The 19,609-nt window shown below is 34.7% G+C and overlaps 1 long non-coding RNA gene across 1 annotated transcript; it reads right to left on the bottom strand.

Annotated features, from left to right (window-relative positions):
- Positions 1-8,064: 8,064 nt before the first annotated feature.
- Positions 8,065-18,187, bottom strand: LOC129415700 (uncharacterized). The gene is made up of 3 exons (XR_008634953.2): positions 17,945-18,187; positions 17,485-17,561; positions 8,065-8,384 (listed from the first exon to the last, which is right to left on the bottom strand). It is a non-coding gene; the product is annotated as an uncharacterized lncRNA (long non-coding RNA).
- Positions 18,188-19,609: the final 1,422 nt, after the last annotated feature.

Raw genomic sequence — 19,609 nt, 5'->3', positions numbered from 1 at the left:
ATGTAACCTGAGATCTGCAGGTGTCATGTACTTTTCCACACCTTGCATCAGCATGTGGTTGTGAAATGGATATCAATGCACACTTACAAATCTCAACCATGTAAAAATCAAAATCAAAATGCATTGTTATGAGCAAGTCAAAGTACCATAAAATAAATACAATGAATACAATAAACACTAACAACTGAAATTATCCAGCCCACGCATGTGAAAAGTTGTGCAATACATACACCAAATTCCAATTTTGCGTGCATATGATATTCTTATTCACTTAATACGGCGCATCTTTTCGTGTTGTTTTATGTATTGGTTTCTCTTTATTTTCTGTTTTTTTACCATTGTCGCTTGGGTTTGGGGTTAGAGCAACTTTTTGTTACATAAAATGACATCAATTCTAACCCCAACTCCATGGCTTAAAAATAGAGAAAAACATGAAGAAACCTATATATTAAATTAAAATCCCAAATCTACCCCCAAACCCAAGCGACAATGATTTAAAAAACAGAAAAAAAGAGAGAAACCAATACATAAATGTCACAAAAAGACGCACCGTATTAAGGGAACAGGAAGGACAAAATTAGAATTTAGGGTATGTGTTGCACGACTTTTCACACATCATGCTATTTATACGTATTTCATGAGAATGGGTTAAGGTATGACAAAATTTATTTTCTTTACATCTAATGTGTTTAGGCTACAGATCTGATTTGAAGAATGTTGTCTGATATCAGTTTTGGTGAAGGTTTCATGCCATTACAATATAATCACCTTCCCTCATTCCAGATTCTTGGTTTGTTTTACTGCCTAATATTTTCATTATATAATTATAGAAACAAACAGCAAATAAAGTCACTAACTGTACTCATGCATGAGATGACCTTATGGAAATGTTTTGTTTTGAAACACATCTTTAGTGGGGAATAGTTCACACAAAAATGATTTACTTTCCTGTGAAACAACACAAAGAGTACTACAATTTAGAAAAATGTTCACAATGAGTGTGTTTACATGCACAGTCTTACGTCGATTATGCTTAATAAACTGATAACATGTGGGGTCATGTAAACACGTAAACGTTTTTATTTTATTGGGGAATAAAACGGCTTAAGCAAAAACCAAACGGCACAAGTAGTTTTTTTGCTCATTACTCTCATTCAGTTTTATTTATGTGTGCATGTCTCTGTGTGTGAAAGATAAACGGCACACGCAGAAGTAAGCGCAAAGTAACGCATAAATTCTGCGCTCGACTGCAAGAATAAAAGCTCATGTTGTATTTACAGGATACAAAACTAGCTTCAGACAGATTTCCTGTCGGCAATTTGAACAACTATATGTACTATAGACTGTTACATCACTGGCTGCGAGAAATCCCACACTGTAAAAATTTGAGATGTTTTGCCGGTGACTTCTCTTCCAATAAGTGCAAATTCAAAATATGTGTTCGGAGTGTCGTGTGAACCATGTGCATCATGCATCTTGTCAAAATACGTGCCTGCTGCAAATGGTTCGAAAGGGTTTATGATAAAAGACACTATACTTAACAGTAAACTCTGATTACACATGATATTAAGCAAGTATCTGGCAAATGCGAGCGTTTCGTTTATCATAAACCCTTTTGACGCATGTGCAGCAGGCACTTATTTTGACAAGACGCATGATGCACATGGTTCACGACAAATTATTTTGACATGACGAACCACACACGTGAAGGGCTAAATAGATGTTGTTACGAGCTTCGCACAGCAACAGCAAATTAACATATATTTTTATGTTACTTTAACTTAAAGGCGGAGTCCACGATGTTTGAAAAACGCGTTGGAAAAGGAGACGGGCCGACTACCAAAACACACTTATAGTCAATCAAATCAAATCAAATGCCAGGTTGCGTATGTGTGGGGCGGGTCTATCAACAGAAGGTCCAGATTCTATTGGGGTAGGGGCGTGTTTGTTTGGGTGATTTCAAATATCAACACTGGCTTTCAAACATCGTGGACTCCGCCTTTAACAAATTAAAGGGGACATTTCACCAGACTTTTTTAAGATGTAAAATAAATCTTTGGTGTCCCCAGAGTACGTATGGGAAGTTAAGTTAAAAATATCATATAGATAATTTATTAAAACATGTTAAAATTGTCACTTTGTAAGTGTGAGCAAAAATGTGCCGTTTTGGGGTGTGTCATTTAAAATGCAAATTAGCTGATCTCTACACTAAATGGCCGTGCTGTGGTTGGATAGTGCAGATTAAGGGGCGGTACTATTAAAATAAGACCCCCTTCTGACATCACAAGGGGAGCCAAATTTCAATGACATATGTTTTCATATGATCTACCAAAACTAAGTTACTGGGTTGATCTTTTTTACATTTTCTAGGTTGATAAAAGCAGTGGGGACCCAATTATAGCCCTTAAATCTGACAAAAAGTCAGATTTTCATGATATGTCCCCTTTAAGTTAAACAATTTCAACTTGTTTTTATATGGTATGTTAAATTTTATAGTGCATGTAAACGCAGTGTTCTGCATAGCTGGTTTATTGCTTTACATGTAAATGCATGAAAACAGGTTTCTATAGACCCCTTCACGGTTCACGTCCCAGGCGGTTCCCACTGTGCATGTCGGGATCAGAAAAGTCATTACAGCAGATTGAGTTGTGTATTATTCGGTATCGTTAAAAATGCCTACTTACGTCGTGGGCTTTGAAAATCGCACCAGGTCTTCCGTTAAGTTTTCGCGATTCATGCAGAATCTCAAAAACAAAAAAAAACAACATCTGCGGCTGCAAGAAATTAACGTGCAGACTGGAACAATGCAAATATCAAAAAGGCTTGTGTTTGTAGTGCTCACTTCATTTCAGGTAAGTCATCATTTTTCAGCCCTGTTAGATTAAATGATAAAGCCTGGATGGTATGAACCCCATGCTGCGTGCACACCCGATAGTCATTCAATGTTTACAAACCTTGAAGCGGTCTATAATAAGCACATTTTTAATAGTTATCCGCTTATTCTGTGCATGTAAACGCACTAATTGTTTTTTTTTTTTTTAAATTATATAGACACTATAGATTATAGACACTGGAGCTCTAAAAAGCACAAACACGCCATGTGAAAGCAAAATAAAAGTAGTTTGTACATTTGTTGCTATATTCTAATAAAGTCGAGTGACAGTTTTATGGTTAACAGTCCAAATTTAAGTCATACTTTACTCTGAATTAAATCTGACACACATGTTCCCCTTAAGTTTGTTAAAATGTTTGTCTCCTGCATCTCAGATATTTCTTCTGAGCAAAAGACCTCACAAATGTCTCCATTAGAGTTTCACCAGAGATCTCAACAATATCACAAACTGAGCTTAGTTTTGCCATTGAAAGTCAATATTATTGAAGATTGTATTATAAACTCAAATATTTCTCATCAAATTTGCCCAAATCCAGATAATTGTACTTATACAATCTACACAAAATAATGCATTATTAATTGCATTATTTAACAATTGCCTCATTTGTTTCTAATTTCTCCTTAGCAACATAAGTAGAAACCTCTGACACTATGCTGAATAAAATCAGATATCCTGAGCTGCAGAGGAGCAAAAACTGAGCGATAACTTGAAGTGAAGTAGGCTACGTGTGTGCTATTGTCTGGCAAACAGCCAAGTACCCGTCTCTTTTATCCTAACAAAGATTTCAGTTCCAGATGAGCTGTCGTGACCAGTCACTGAACCTCAGCAGTGGTCAGATCATCACCGTGTGATCAGTGATGTATAAAACCAACAATAGCTCTTGTTCATAGTGGTACCAAAATATCCAGACTCTTGTGTGGGCCTTTTGGAATCTAGCCAAGAATCAAGTGTGCCGATTTGATTATAAATGTAAAAATCTGTGCTCCTTCAGCGGAAACGGTTTCTGGTTGCTTGCACAAACGTGAAAGAGGTCGACAGTCAGAAGAAAAGAATGTAGACAGGAAGTTCCTGTAACCGTTATGAATAGTGATATAAGTGTATATCACTCAACAATGAAGTTATTTCAGCTGATAACCAACAGTTTTCTCCTTCCTTGGGCTTTTTGATACCCGAGTCAACGTTTCCATTAGAGTCATGGAACAAGAGTTGATATGCACACATATTAAACTAGATGGATGATACAGACATTGACTAGACAGTCTGCAACATTTCAAATAAGCATTGCCATAAAGCTCATACGCAGCATTTTTGTCAAATCATCATAAAGTTTTCAGTTACTTTAACTTAAAAAAATTAAATTAAACAATTTCAACTTGATTTTATAGGTTATGTCAACTTATCACAAGCCAAAACTTAAAATAGTAGGTTGAATTGACTTGCAAAAGTTTTTTTAACATGCTGCATTTTTAAATGTATACTTTACTGTAAGTCACTAGCATTATGTGCACCAAATGCATAATAATATAAATGAATTAACGTGGAGGTTTAGTGTTGGATTTTTAAGTCCGAACTCTATAACGAAGAATTGTGGGTGAAAGGCCAATGAAATATCAAAAAATTGGTTTACCTCTAATGTGAAGGATGTGGGGGGATGCATCTCCCTATAGTAGTCTCCAAATGTCTATGGTAGGAAGAATTAAAGGTGCAGTGTGTAAATTTTAGCGGCATCTAGTGGCGAGGTTGTGAATTTCAACCAACGGCTTAGTCCACGGCTCATCCCTCGCTTTTGAAACTCATAGAGAAGCTACGGTAGCCGCCACCGGACAAACATGTCATCGTCGGAGACAACTTAGTAAAAAAAAATTGTCCGTTAAGGGCTTCTGAAGAAAAATGGCAGCACAAAATGGCGACTTCCATGTAAGGGGACCCTCTGTGTATGTAGATAAAAAGGTCTCAATCTAAGGTAATAAACACATAATGGTTCATTATAAAAGGTCTTTATACACCCCCTGATAATTTAGTTTTGTATATTATTTTGCATTTTTGTCAAAAGATCCTTCTAAAAAATTACACACTGCACCTTTAATATTTAAAAATTAAAATGAAATCATACAATGAAAAAATCACTGAGCTATATAAAAAATCCAGTGTGCGTGTTAAAGGATTGCATGTTGGTGGAACGAGGAAGATAAACCGGTAAAATTAAAATATGTTGCGTGTATCAATCATGCTGATGTCATTGCGTGGATACGGGGATGTCCAGGATATTAAATACTTTTAACTGTCATTCCTGTTGTGTTAATGACATCACCATCTACCCACCCACCATTATGGGGAATTTCAACACAAGTTCTTTTAAATTTATTGCATGTGTGTTAACCAACCCACCCACTCCAACAGCTTTACCTTGTTGTAATATTTCTCAAAATTAAAATTAAATATAATAATGAACAACATAAACGTGTAATTTGAAACGTTTAAGGAAATCTAAAAATATTTTTTAATAATTCTGTTTTGAGATAATGGTGGCAAACATTAAGGTAATTACAGTCATTATAAGCTTTAGACAGACATTAATGAGGAATCTAATGATGGATGTTCGTCCTGACACTTAATCTCTTTCTGTGAGTGATGGAAACATAAAGCTGATGTGAGGGGAACTCCTGATGCTCTCGTGAAACCTCAGAACAGGAACAATGATGCTCTATTTAAAGGTTCTGGATCACATCACTGGCTCGTTTCCAAATAAAACTATTTCAGTCACAAGTCATACAATTTGCGCCCAAAATAGAAGACACACTGTTTAATCAAAGGTAAGGTGTTTGTTTCTGTCAAATGATGATGTATGAGCAATGCACATGTGGAAAATATTTACCAGCACGTTCTTAAAACATAATGATGTCAAGAAAATCAAATTTCCCACGAGGCATGATTTGTTTATATCAAAATGAACAGCAATTATTTGTGTGTTTGCAAATTCACACTGTCAGAAAAATGGTCAAAAATGATCCTAGCTCTCACTATGGCTGTACACGTTTCAAAACAATGTGATCTCATGAGAATACGTATGTATTTTTATGTAAAGGTTGTACCACACGTACATTTACTTACGTTTCACACTGAAATCTATAATATCGACATGTTGTCAGGACTAATAAGTTAAATATTTACGTATTAACAGCTTTACACACTTGTACAGATGTGTACATATTCCTGTTCATAAATATAAAAATCGCAGGCATTGGCGTTTCTTACTCGTATTGATGACATGCACTGTAATAAAATTATGTAGAAATTACAGTATTACTGGCAGCTGGTTACCAGTAACTTACTGTAGATTTAACATTTATGTTATTTTCTCGGAACAGTTGGTTCAAAATTAAATGAACGTGAAACATTTTCAGTCTTCTACAGTAAGTTACTGGCAACCAGCTGCATAATTACAGTAAATTTTTTAAGTGTGTTTTCAGTCGTATTTACACAAATACACAATATTAAACAAGGCTACATTTTAAAACCTTCAAATAAATAACATTTCTGTAATCATTTAATCATTTTGTAATATTGAATTTGTTTGCCATGACACACGAGCAAGCTTGGTGGTACAAAACAAAAGGCAGCGCCTTTCCAAGCGGATTCAAAAGAGGAACCACACTCCATGGCGTAATAGCACCCTTGGGAGTACCTCGACTCGCCTGAAAAGTCCGCTCCCCTTCTCCCTCTCATAATGGGAGAGGGAGGGTGTTACTGCGCCGAGTCGAAGTACTCCCAAAAGTGCCACCACGCCATAAAATATAGTTCTTCTTTTAAATCCGCTTAGAAAAGCGCTACGTTTTATTTTGTACCACCAAACTTGCTCGTATAACTACTCGTCTTAAATAGGAAAAACGTTGATGTGTTTGTTCACTTCTAACTTTATCTCTAAATGGTACCATTGAATGAATGGGGCTAAGCTAAATGCTATTGAAGCGTCGCAGGGCGCTCCAGCGCTTACATGCACGCACACAGATGATAGAGGGATGTATCAACAATTCTTAGTTAAGGTAATAACATATTTTAATATTGAAAATGAGTAGACTATTCCTTTAACATTATTAATAAAATGGTTAAAGGGAAATTATACAGCAATCTTTATGGTATGAAAGATTTGTAAATGTTTTATATTCTGTAGCTGTAAAAGTTGAAGATGTTGCAGATACGTCTACACTGTACACTTCAGCATCTATTTAAACAAACAAAACATACATTTTGTGTTTTTGAAAGTTATGCGTATGAAGGTAAATTAGCGCCTAAATGATTTGCATGCGCAGGATAAAATTTGTAGGAATGTACGTGACATTGCAAGAGTAAAATACATTTGCATGTGCAAAAAACTTGTAAAGATGTAAATCAAGTTGCAACCGTAAGAAATCAAGTTTTGCATCATTGTACTATTAATCTTAAGTGTAATTTACGTAAAACTGAAACTTCATATTTACTCGAAATAAGTACGAACTGTATGCATCTGAGTTTTTCCGCGCTTACACGTTTGGCACGGTTTTTGCGCTGAAATACTACCAAAAGCATTGCAAGTCTGCAAACAGTGGTGAGCAATCAAAAACACAGTTTCATGAATGGCAAATATGAATTAATCGCGCAGAATCTGTCTTTGTGAATGCTGTATTCTGATTGGTTGAGAAATGTTCCGTGGGTATGCATTATTTTTCGATATCCGCCCACCTAACTTGTCAAATGTCTTAAAAATAGGCACCAGAGCAATGTTTGTGGTAACCGTGCTATAATAAAAAATTGACTCCGGTCCTTTGAATTATTTTAAAATTATTTTCGTATAATTCAATGGCCCTTCGTCAATTATTCCTTACATATTAACAGTGAGGAATAACTTCAGAGGTAAATACTGGTACCAAATGTATACACATCTGTACCTAAATGGTACAAATAAACGATCATTCTAAAATTTTGCAAATGAAGGTGCTTCACGATGCCATAGATGAACCATTTTTGTCTGAATGGTTCCATTAAGAACCTTTAACATCTGAAGAACCTTAAAAAAAACTTTGAATGAATGGTTCTTTAGGGAACCAAAAAATGGTTCTTTTAGCCATTGAGGTGAACCTTTTAAGCACATTTTGTTTTAATGTAGCAAAAAATATATACTGTAGAGGTAACATTGTCCAACAATCTAGTATACATAAGCTTTAAACAGGGCCAAGTGAACGTGTACCTGGAAATCTAAATGTCACTAAATCTTTTGAAATCAAATCCTTAGCATCTATTTTTTCTTCTCCTTTTCGTGCAGCTTGGCTTTTTTGGATAAGCCTAAATACAAGGAAGTTGCAAATCGCTTGATAATAGACACAGACAAAATGGCACCAGAGCGTTGTCGAGCAGACATCAGGATTGGTTGCTTTTCCTTTCAACCAGAGCAAATTCACACTGCCTGGCACAAACAAGTCTATGCAATCTTCAGCCAAGGATGAATGAGAAGATCTGCGCAAAACAAACACAATATCACTCATGCACTCTTATGTTTTCGTGCTGCAAGAGGATAGCTGGACAGACACCAGACAATGATGTTATGTGAGATTTAAAAAAGTGGCATGTAAGAAAGAAGAAATGTTTGTGCAAAATTGGAGAGCCCATTATGCAATGGCGTCTTCTTAAAACCCACGAATCACAGTTTATCTAAACTGATTTGGAAGGCATTAAAATATCTTGATATCAGCAATGACTGGAGAGCAAATTTGCAAGAAAGATTTACAATGAAACATCCATATGAGCTGAAATATTACTCATCAAATTCTTCCCAGACCGAATGATCTGAGCTATGTTATCATTAATGTTTATAATTTTTGTTCCTCAGCTGCTGAAGGAATTCTAGTAGCTGGTTTCTCCTCCTTACTGATCTGTAACAGGGCGGGCCAGGTTTCTGAACACTAAATACTTGTCATTGACATGTATGCGTGGGTGTTCATGTATCTAAATCTTTTCAGCTGTCTGACACCCTTAAGTTTCGGAAGTACAGATTAAGCAAGCTAGTTAGTTCTCTTTTGACTGCGGATGACATTTTCAATTCTGAAACTTCACACTTTTGAACCCTGAACTTCTTTATCTCGTGAGATCAAGGGAAATTCGATTCATCACGATATAATCCCCTTTAAAGAGAAATAAAAAGGTCTATTAGAGGACAGGTTTGTTGTCCTTTTCAATAAAAACGCTGATCGACACAATCGAGGTATAAATACGAGCAGAACAACGCAGAAGGGTTTGAACGACTAAACTTTTTGTAGCTTAATTTTGTAGTAAAATTACAGTATACGGTGAAGCTTGACAGAAAACATTTTACATTTTGCATATAGTAAAAAGTGAATAGTTCAACTTTAAAAAATACTTTGATTGGTAACACCTAAAAAATTTACGTTTATTCAACAAAAAGTAAAATTTTAAGTTGAAATTACTTATCTTTTTTAGATGTTATTTTTAAGTTTAATCGAACTTTTCACTTTTCTACAGTATTCTGTATGTTGAGTGTTATATCGACTGTGAAAATAGTTTATTGATTTATGCTGAGAAAAGCACTGATCAATAGAGCAATGTCATTCAAAAATTGGAAACAGCAATGACATATAAAGGATTAAACTTTTTTAAACAAATAAAGGCAACAATAATTAATAACAGAGAAATGTTATATATGTTAATGAGTGAATAGTCAGTACACTGTAAAAAATCTGAACTGTATTGACTAGTGATGAGTGATGAGTTACATAACTAAAGCAAATTTAACTTGATTTAATAATTTAAAGCAACTCATCACTTATCAAGATAGTTAAAATGACTTGTAAATCCTAGTTGATTTAACTTAAACATTTAAACGCAAAAAAGATTGTGTTACTAAACACTTTAAAAGCAATATTGTAGTTATATTGTTGAATAGAGGCTGGGGTCATGCAAGTTTATGTCTGAAAAATGTTGCACTTCCTCTCCACGTCTTTCAGCGTTTGTTGCTGTACCAGAACAATAAGCTGCGTACAGTCTTACAGATAGATTGTAAAAAATAATGCAGCATTTTTGTCAAATTAACAAATATTTTATGCTACTTTAACTTAAAAAATAGTTTTTATAAGTTACAACAACTATTTACAGGTCAAAACTTAAAATAGTATGTTGAGTTGACTTAGAAAAAAAACAAGTTGTTTTAACTTCATGCTGCATTGTTTTACAATGTACAGTGACATTTAATGATAATAATCATAATAATAATAATAATAAATGTATTATAATAAAATAATAATAATAATAATTTAAAACTCAAACTTCAAATGAAAATTTTGATATTTGTTTTAATGCATGCATTTAGTGCAACTGTAAAAAATACTTTGCTGCCTTAAAATTTTTTGTTAAATCAACTCAGATTTAAATGTCATTTCAACTTACTATTATTTATCTTGACTAGAGATAAGTTGTTATAACTACAGGTGAGTTGTTATAACTTATAAAATTAAGTTGACTTTTCTCAACTATATTTCATAAGTTGTGACAACTCATCTGTTGACATGACATGTAAATCTGAGTTTATTTAACAAAACTTTTTAAGACAGCGAAGTATTTTTTACAGTGTGTGCTTCGACGAAAGCGAGGAATCTTTTTGTTTTTATGGCTTAGTTTACTTTGCAGAATCTAGAAGAGCAGGATATCTTTTTTTCATTTTACAACTAAACGTTGTAAAAGACGTCCTAAAAGTCTTTAATAAAGAATTGATTTTGCGATCCAAAAAACTGCCAGTTCTGCAAGAGTTGTGCATGTTTTCAAACATGAATTTAATATATTTACTGAAAGAGCAATGACCAAAAAATCTGTTCAGGCCATCTCGGTGGTTACAACTATCATTTCAAGGACACGCACAAAAAATAAAGCAATTAAAATCTACAGTTTCACTTCAAAGATTAGCGAAAACCATGATATAGCCTAAAGGAAAGGAAGAATATCTTCTTTACTGGACCTTTCGTGAGAAGACGGTCGCTAGGGAGTTGCCAAGGTGGAGCAAATACAAGTGATGGCAGTACTGTCACAATAAGAACACAATGGCAGCTCTAATTCGGTCTGCATGTACTTTGACAAAAAGCCATAACAATACAGCAAAGTTTTGTCTGACTGAATCACGCGACACGCTCTCATACACCTGAAGTAAATACAACAGTGCAAATGATGTGCAAGTTCTCAGCTATTTTGCACATTGCATTGTTTGCAGAGGCACGGTGGCGAGAGCTGAATAAAACCAGCGATAATTAAAGAGAGGAGTAATGTACTGTACGTGCATGCGTGTGAGCAAACTGTCTCTTTACCCGGCCGATCCGGTTTGGTGAGTTTCATTTACACAGACACTGATTCTATTACCTGTTAGTGTAAACTACAAAAATCTTACATTGACTGACACACACTTACACACCCACGCCGCTGTTGCCTCACACCCCGAAAAAGCTTTTTATCAATGAAAAAGAGAGGAGGGTCCTCTTGCATATCATTCATAAATTCACATAATTGTTTTTGCAAACGTGCTTCTTTAACCATAAATCAAACGAATTAATGTTAACATATACAACCTGTAGGTTACTGAATCAAATAATCAATTGTTGCATTGATGATAATTGTGTTAATTTGTGCAAATGTTCAGACTTATTTGTTTCCACTAAAGTACACAAGTTGTTTTTAGGAACAATCTCGGATAACGTAGGGATTTGCACAAACCTGCATTCAGTGCAACCTGCAGGTCCTGTCCATAACAAATGCCTAAATACTTTACATTTATGTAAAGTTTTCACTTTAATCGTTCTGCTGATAATATAATATTTAAAGTTAATACACATTTCAGCATGGCCATTAGCATGCAAATGCACGGCTATTATCTAATCTCTTTTAACTCGGAGAAAGTTTTTCAAACAAGCCAGCAGTGCAGCAATATGTATGTTGCTTGAAACTGTCATGGCACATCAAAGTGTAGCGAGACAAAAGTAATCCAGACTGACAGGCCAGCCTTTCTGCTTTCGGATAACCTGTGGCAACACCTCTCTTACCCGGATCACTGCAGAAACAAAGCAACCAAATACTCCCCTAGCAACCGTTACGGAGGTGACCGACTTTAAACATGCATGCATCCAAAGTTCACAAAACCACAGGACCCTGACCGATCTGTCCAAGAAATGTATTCTTCTCTTCAGGCCAACATTTGGAATCTTTAAATATAGATTTACAGCTCATATATCACATCTCACATTTGGAAAATTATTTTTCAACGATGGCCGTCTTAGTCAAGTCTTTTTGGCATAAAAAAAATGGTCATAGTTTATTTTTTATGACTCTCTCTGACATCCCTGGACAAGAAATGCATAAATTATATTGTGCATTAAATGGCATCTTTACAACTAAAAGTGCTTTAATGATTGTTAAAGTAAGGCCTTGTAAAAGTGTAAAATCCCAAAATTACATCCATGTGTCTGTGTGCAGAGAATATGAGATGAGGTGAATTTGGGTTCCTGTTGATGGGGCCACAAAGGGGACGCTGTTACAAAACAAATGGGCAATCTGAATACAGATAGATAATTATTATTACAGCATAGTTCATACTAGGCATGGGCCGGTTACCGGTTTCAAGGTATACCGAAACAGTCAAGGTTTCAAAACCACTAAAATGTTCTGTGATACCGTCTCATGAGCTGTGTTTATACAAAATTCATTAAACCATTAAGTCATGTGATTGATTTGATGTTTACATTTAATATACATTACGAAAATATGATATATATATATTTTTAAAACATATAATGTAAAGGTCTTATTTATGAAAAAAAGACATATTTTAGTGTTGCAATGGAAATACCGCAACACATGAAACCGTGGTATTTTTGCTAAAGGTCATCATACCGCCAGAATCATATACCGGCACATGCCTAGTTCATACGCAGGCGTCTCCTATTTGTGAGCAAAACTATCTGGAGGGCTACTTTTTTGATATTGTCTACTCAAAATTTTGTTTTACTGATTGATTGTATTTTGTTTTACTTGTTGATATTTTTTATCATTTTTTAAAATATTAACACACATTTTTTTATAAATATTAAAATTGAGGCTTTTGGTTAGTAGAATGTGCTTTGGTGGGCACCATGTTGGAGACCACTGGTTGATAGTTACAAACCAAAACAATAGTGTTATTTCCAGCATGATCTCATGAGAATTTGTGCGTAATTTACAGGTTGGCTAATTCGAATGAATTCATACGAAGTGAATCGTACAAAAACATACACTGTAAAAAAATTCCGTAGAAATTACAATGTTATTGCAGCTGGGTTGCCGGTAACTTACCGTAGATTTAAATTTATGTTATTTACAAGCAAGAGTTTGTTCAAAGTTAAATAAATTTTAAATATGAACAAGTCTTTATCTTTACAGAATAAAATTATACAATAACAGCCTCATGCAAAGCATTCTGGGAACCAGAAATCATCCTCAACCTTTTTCTGCTTTCAGATTTTGTTTCCCAGAATGTTTTGCTTGATGCTGTTTTTTAGTTTTACTCTGTAAAGACAAAGACTTGTAAATGTTTAATGTTCATTTAACTTTGAACAAAATGTTGCCAGTAAATAACATAAATTTAAATCTACGGTAAGTTACCGGCAACCCAGCTGCAATAACACTGTAATTTCTACGGATTTTTTTTACAGTGTACGATTATCATAAAAAAACAATGACGAACGCAGTATTGGTAAATATTTTACGAGGTGGCTTATTTTACGAACACATTCGTACACTGTAAAAAATACTTTGCTGCCTTAATTTTTTTGTTGAATCAACTCCGATTTACAAGTCATTTCAACTTACTATTATTTATCTTGACTAGAGATGAGTTGTTATAACTACAGGTGAGTTGTTATAACTTATAAAATTAAATTGACTTTTCTCAACTATATTTTATAAGTTTTGACAACTCATCTCTGTCGACATGACTTGTAAATCTGAGTTGATTTAACAAAAAATTTTAAGGCAGCAAAGTATTTTTTACAGTGTACAGTTTTGTACGATTTGCCTTTGCCCCACCCTAAACCCCAACCTTATCGGGGCAAATGCAAATATGCGTACAAAACTGTATGAATGTGGTCGTACAAATTAGCCACCTCATAAAATAATTACAAATTGCCATGTGACTGTGTTTGAGATTATTACTTAATTACAAAGTATCTAGTGAAACTACCACAGCTGACTTATTGTAGTTATCTGTCAACGCAACGGGTTTGATAAGTCACTGTACTGCTTTTCATTTCTATGACTCATTCACATCAACTCTTCTGAATGGATCGTGCTGTTCACATTCAGCATTAATGCTGTGACATTCCTATCATGTTATGGCAACAAAGAGAAAAAAGCGTCCTGCTTGAGCAGTCTGCTGGCTCCTGCTGTTAGTGGATATTTGAGTTTCTGGAACAGCAGAGTGGGACGGGCGTTTTTGTGTGATTTGATTGGCGGGGTTAGGGGTGGAGTTTCATTATTGCATTATTTTTTATAACTGTATAAGCATTTGTATGATTCACTTTTGCGACTTGTGAAATACATACAAATTCCCATGAGATCAGGCTGACGTTCACATATGTCATCAGATCACATTATTATTATTATTAATAGTATTACAGATTTTATTAGTGTATAGTGGTGACCAAATATTGCCACCCTTGGTAAATATGAGGAAAGAAAGTTGTGAAAATGAATCTACAAGGTTTCTACTTTTAACTTTCATTAAAAAAGTCACCTTGGTGTGTTAAGAAAATGTTAATATTAATGGGAATATACTTTACAGATTTTTTTTTACCATGTATTGTTGTTCGTTTTGCTATAATGTTGCACAGGGCATACAGTCTGAAATAAGGAGACGTACAGCGAATACCAAATAAACTTGGAGCTTTACTAACAATGTGCAGCAATATTCACATGTGATACAACTAACGCAAAGCCAACAGTCGCACAACAACTTGCCGTCATGCCGTAAATTAGTGTCGCAAATATTCAGTTCTTACATGAATATTACATACCCTTTATTTAAAAAACAAAGAAGAAAACATTATTCACAGACATTATATGCATTATAAATACTCAAACATTACTATAACATAAAAATGTCTAGGAATTCCATTAATTGTGTATTTCATAATGTAATTTCCCCCTTTATTTCAATTGAAACATCATATTTTTGTGATTTTTTTTAATTAAAGCTTAAAAGAAGAAATGCACATTTTTTTACAGCTTTCTTTGCTCATATTTACCAAAGGTGCCAATATTTTTGGCCACCACTGTATTATTATTTATTTTTTCGCTGTTTGACCTTCACCCATGAAATTTTTGCATGTGACAGGATTTAATGACATTGCACATGTTTATAAAGAGGAATAAAAGATAGATTTGTGTGATAAGTCAAACACAAATTGAATTTGAATTGCATTTCTTTTACATTGTTTGGCATCTATGGATTTAAAAATGTGAACTGAATAGGCTTTTCTTTACTATCGTAGATGCAGGTATCAAACTTTGTGTATTGTGCATGTTTTACATGACATTTAATAATGTTAGGCTATGTCAGTGCTTCTCGATTATTTTCTGTCACGCCCCCCCTAGGAAGAAGTAAACATTTCGCGTCCCCCAACTCTCCGCCGCAACTGTAAATAGTACAATTTGTCTATAAAATGACAAAACATTGTATTCTTATTAAAATTAAAGAAAACACAAAAATAGAAATATCGATCAACTTACAACAAAGAATATCTTTATTACCATTGTTTTTTAGTCTGTAACAAAAAAGTCTTAAAATGCATAAATTTGCCTGGAAAAAAAAACAATCCTTATTTAAAGTATAATATTTTTTGACCACTTGATACTGAAAAATTTAATTAAATATAGGCCTAATCAATAAATAATAATAAAAACTCAAGCGGCTTATCAGCGTGATTGGGGTGTAATGTCTTTAAGTGACAGTGCAAAAAAAATCACTTCCTGAAAAAGTATTTTCCCCGGGGTCTCGCATGCCTCCCCTGGTGTCGCCTCGAGCCCCCCCTGGGGGTCCCGCCCCACTATTTGAGAAGCACTGGGCTATGTGATCTTCAGTGTGTCACCAAAAGCATAAAACAAAAGCTGGACTGAGTTTGTGAAATCTGAAAACTTTGGCCTTTCAACTTGTCATTTGTCTGTTGTGTCCACTCTTAAAGTCCCCGTGACCCGAAATCGACTTTACTTTTAGGTTGTGATGTATTTTGGGCGTGGCTTGTGTTTTCCACTGTCCCACTGCGCAATGTGACGTCAGAGTGACGTCTTTATCATGTATTTTTTTGGCGTCCAAATTCGGTCCATTGAAGGGGTCGTTTTTTTTTGACGTCTTCTGCACGTCTAATATTCACGTCTGTGGGACATCCGTGTAAAAGGGTATAAAGTGAAAAACACATGATTGTCTCTGCATTTCACCCATCCACTTCAAGTCATGAATTCTGTGTAATTAAACCTAAAAAAATAATAAGCTAACTAACCAACAGCACTACTAGGTGTAATTTTATATGTTTTGTTTAATTAAAATATTACATTTTATTGTCATAAATTTTCTTTCAGGGGGCCGCGAAAAAATGCACTGTACACCAGGGGGGCCGCAAGCTGAAAAAGTTTGGGAACCACTGCACTAGGCCACGAATATCTTAAATGGTTGACTATTACATCAGTCTTAAGTGACCCTATACACTTTTACAATAAATGTAACAATGTCATGGTTGGATGTCCAAATAGTGGACCTAGTTTGGACATCGAATAGATGTCCAGAATAAGTCATGGACCGACGGACCCGATCTGCACGTCTATTCGACGGCCAGTGTTTAGTGATGTGCTTTGATTGGATATAGAAAAGTAGATGTTTATATTCAGAAATGGAACTGGAAGCAGACTGACAGTTGGAGGGGGCGGAGTTAACGGATGCTCCCACCTGAACCATCTAAGGGGCGGATCACACAACACACGTTTATGTCAGTGGGAGGCACCTTTTTTTAATTGTTTTGTATGAGCAGTGAGGGTTATGCGCGACGTATGTGCATTGAACGCAGCACGTTTTTGCCGCCTGCCGCATTATGCGTGTTTGCAGGGGCTCTTTGAGCACCTGAAGTTAAAAAAAGTCAACTCCGAGCGGAAAAGCACTTGACGTCATTCACGTTTTTCCATTGTCCAATCGAATGCGGAGAGAGGCGGGCCTTCCGTTGTGTCGCCACAAGAGGGCCGAAGTTCAGGGGGGCACATGAAAAAAAAGATGGAAAAAATTTATTCTAATAAACACTGCAATACTGCATTAAAAAATAAGAATTGTCAGTTTTGATTTCAGTGGAACTTTAAAACCTTGCATGCTTATCTTGGAGCAAGATTTCCTATTGCTGCAGGACTCCATTTATCAACCCGGTAAAGAGGGATATGGGTGGAGAGGAAATGTCTTGTTTTCAGTGGGAATTCTGGGTGTCGAGTCTGCGTGGATTTATGCCAACCGGTCATAAGTGTGTATGTGTGGACGTGCAGATTCAGCACTCACCTAGCATTGTTCTAATAATGGCACGGTGACTTCCATTTTAGGACCATGCCCATGATCCGTAAACTCTCCTAGCAAACCTGGTGATATAAATACAATATAAATGTCAACAGCAACACCGGTAGACATTGTTGAACACACAAAGCCCAATCTGGCCTGTACAACAGGGGTGTTACCTTCATAAAACCCTCTAAATCTTATCACCTTATCTGATGAAAAATGACTGACATATTAACGACAACAAAAAGTCCAAAGGAAATGATACAAATTCCTTCTTAAAACAATACTGACTACACCTCAGATATTACTAGCTGCAGGGAGCATTCAGCGTGGGGCTGCTTATTGCCACGAGGGGATTTTTCTTCCTTCTAGATCCGTCCAATGTCACGCAAGTTCCTTGAAACACAAGCGAGACTGAAATAGCGAAAGAAACGCAAGAAAAACATGCGTGCAACTTACTTACCATTAATTACCACGAGTGTTGATTAGTCACAGCTATGCACGCAACGGATGTGTCCATTCAACATGATGTGTTTTCATAATAACCAAAACTCAAAGAAAATACCAAAACAAACACAAAGGAGTTATCTAATTCTGAAAACAAACGCAAAATTATTTCAAAAGTATTTTGACAGCACTTTATCTAAGATAACGATAACACACACACACACGCACGCAAGCACGCACGCACGCACGCACGCACGCACACACACACACACACACACACACACACACACACACACACACACAGACTTAAAAAGAACGTTTAGTTGTCTTTCTCAGCAAAAAGCGCCATATTCAACTTTCACAGGCTTAACTTCATTGCGCCTGCGCAAAACGATCAGCGCGTGACATTGCAGTTCACGAGTGATTTGCTTGATTTAGAAATAAAATAAATACCTAAATAAAACAAATAAAATAAAACACACGCCTATTTTTTTAATCTCCATGTCTATTAAAACACTAACAAAAATATATATTAGCCTATTTGTTTAATCATGTCAAATAAAACACTAAACACTAACAAAAAATATGTATTTTAGCCTATTTGTTTAATTTTAATTTCAAATAAAACACAAAACACTAACAAAAAATATGAATTTTAGCCTATTTGTTTATTCGCCATGTCAAATAAAACACAAAACACAAACAAAAAATATGTATTTTAGCCTATTTGTTTAATTTTAATTTAAAATAAAACACTAAACACTAACAAAAATGTATATATTAGCCTATTTGTTTAATCACCATGTCACATAAAACACAAAACACTAACAAAAAATATATATTTTAGCCTATTTGTTTATTCGCCATGTCAAATAAAACAAAACAAAAAACTAACAAAAAATACGTATTTTAGCCTATTTGTTTAATTTTAATTAAAAAAAAACACTAAACACTAACTAAATATATATTTTAGCCTATTTGTTTAATCTTCATGTCAAACAAAACACTAACAAAAAATGTATATATTAGCCTACTTGTTTAATAACCATGTCACATAAAACACAAAACAGTAACAAAAATATATATTTTAGCCTATTTGTTTAATCTTCATGTCAAACAAAACACTAAACACTAACAAAAACTGAAAATTCAGTACGTTTTATTTTTAAACAAAAATTAAGAATTAAAAAAAATAAATAAATAAAAAAATAAAAAATGTAAAAAATTATCAGATAGATAATTAACAGATAATTAACAGATAATAATAACAAATATAAAATATAAAAAGGGATTAAAAATATGTTTTTGGAGTTAAACATGCAAATGTGCAATCAGGTCTATCGCAATACTCACTTAAAATCGTAGGGGGTACTTTAATTAAATCATTTAGGTCAAGGAGGTTTGGCAGACAAAAATGTTTGAAAATTCACAACCATATTTGGTTCCCCAAACAACCATTCAGTCAAAGGTTCTTAAAATAATCATTTTTGTTTCTTTATGTAATCATACAGCCACAAATGATTATTTTATGGCAACCTTTCAAAAAAGTGTTGTGATGGAGGTTTGGGCTATTATCAACACATTTGTAGATTTCGCAAACAATTTCATAAAAACCTGTATGTGACTTTGTAAGAATAATTACCTAATGTCTGATATGCTGTTTCAGATACCCTGGAATCTC

The sequence above is a fragment of the Misgurnus anguillicaudatus genome, chromosome 11 (assembly GCF_027580225.2).
Source record: "Misgurnus anguillicaudatus chromosome 11, ASM2758022v2, whole genome shotgun sequence".
Taxonomy (NCBI): domain Eukaryota; kingdom Metazoa; phylum Chordata; class Actinopteri; order Cypriniformes; family Cobitidae; genus Misgurnus; species Misgurnus anguillicaudatus.
Note: the sequence above shows the minus strand (reverse complement) of the source record. Positions and strands in the feature narration are given on the sequence as shown.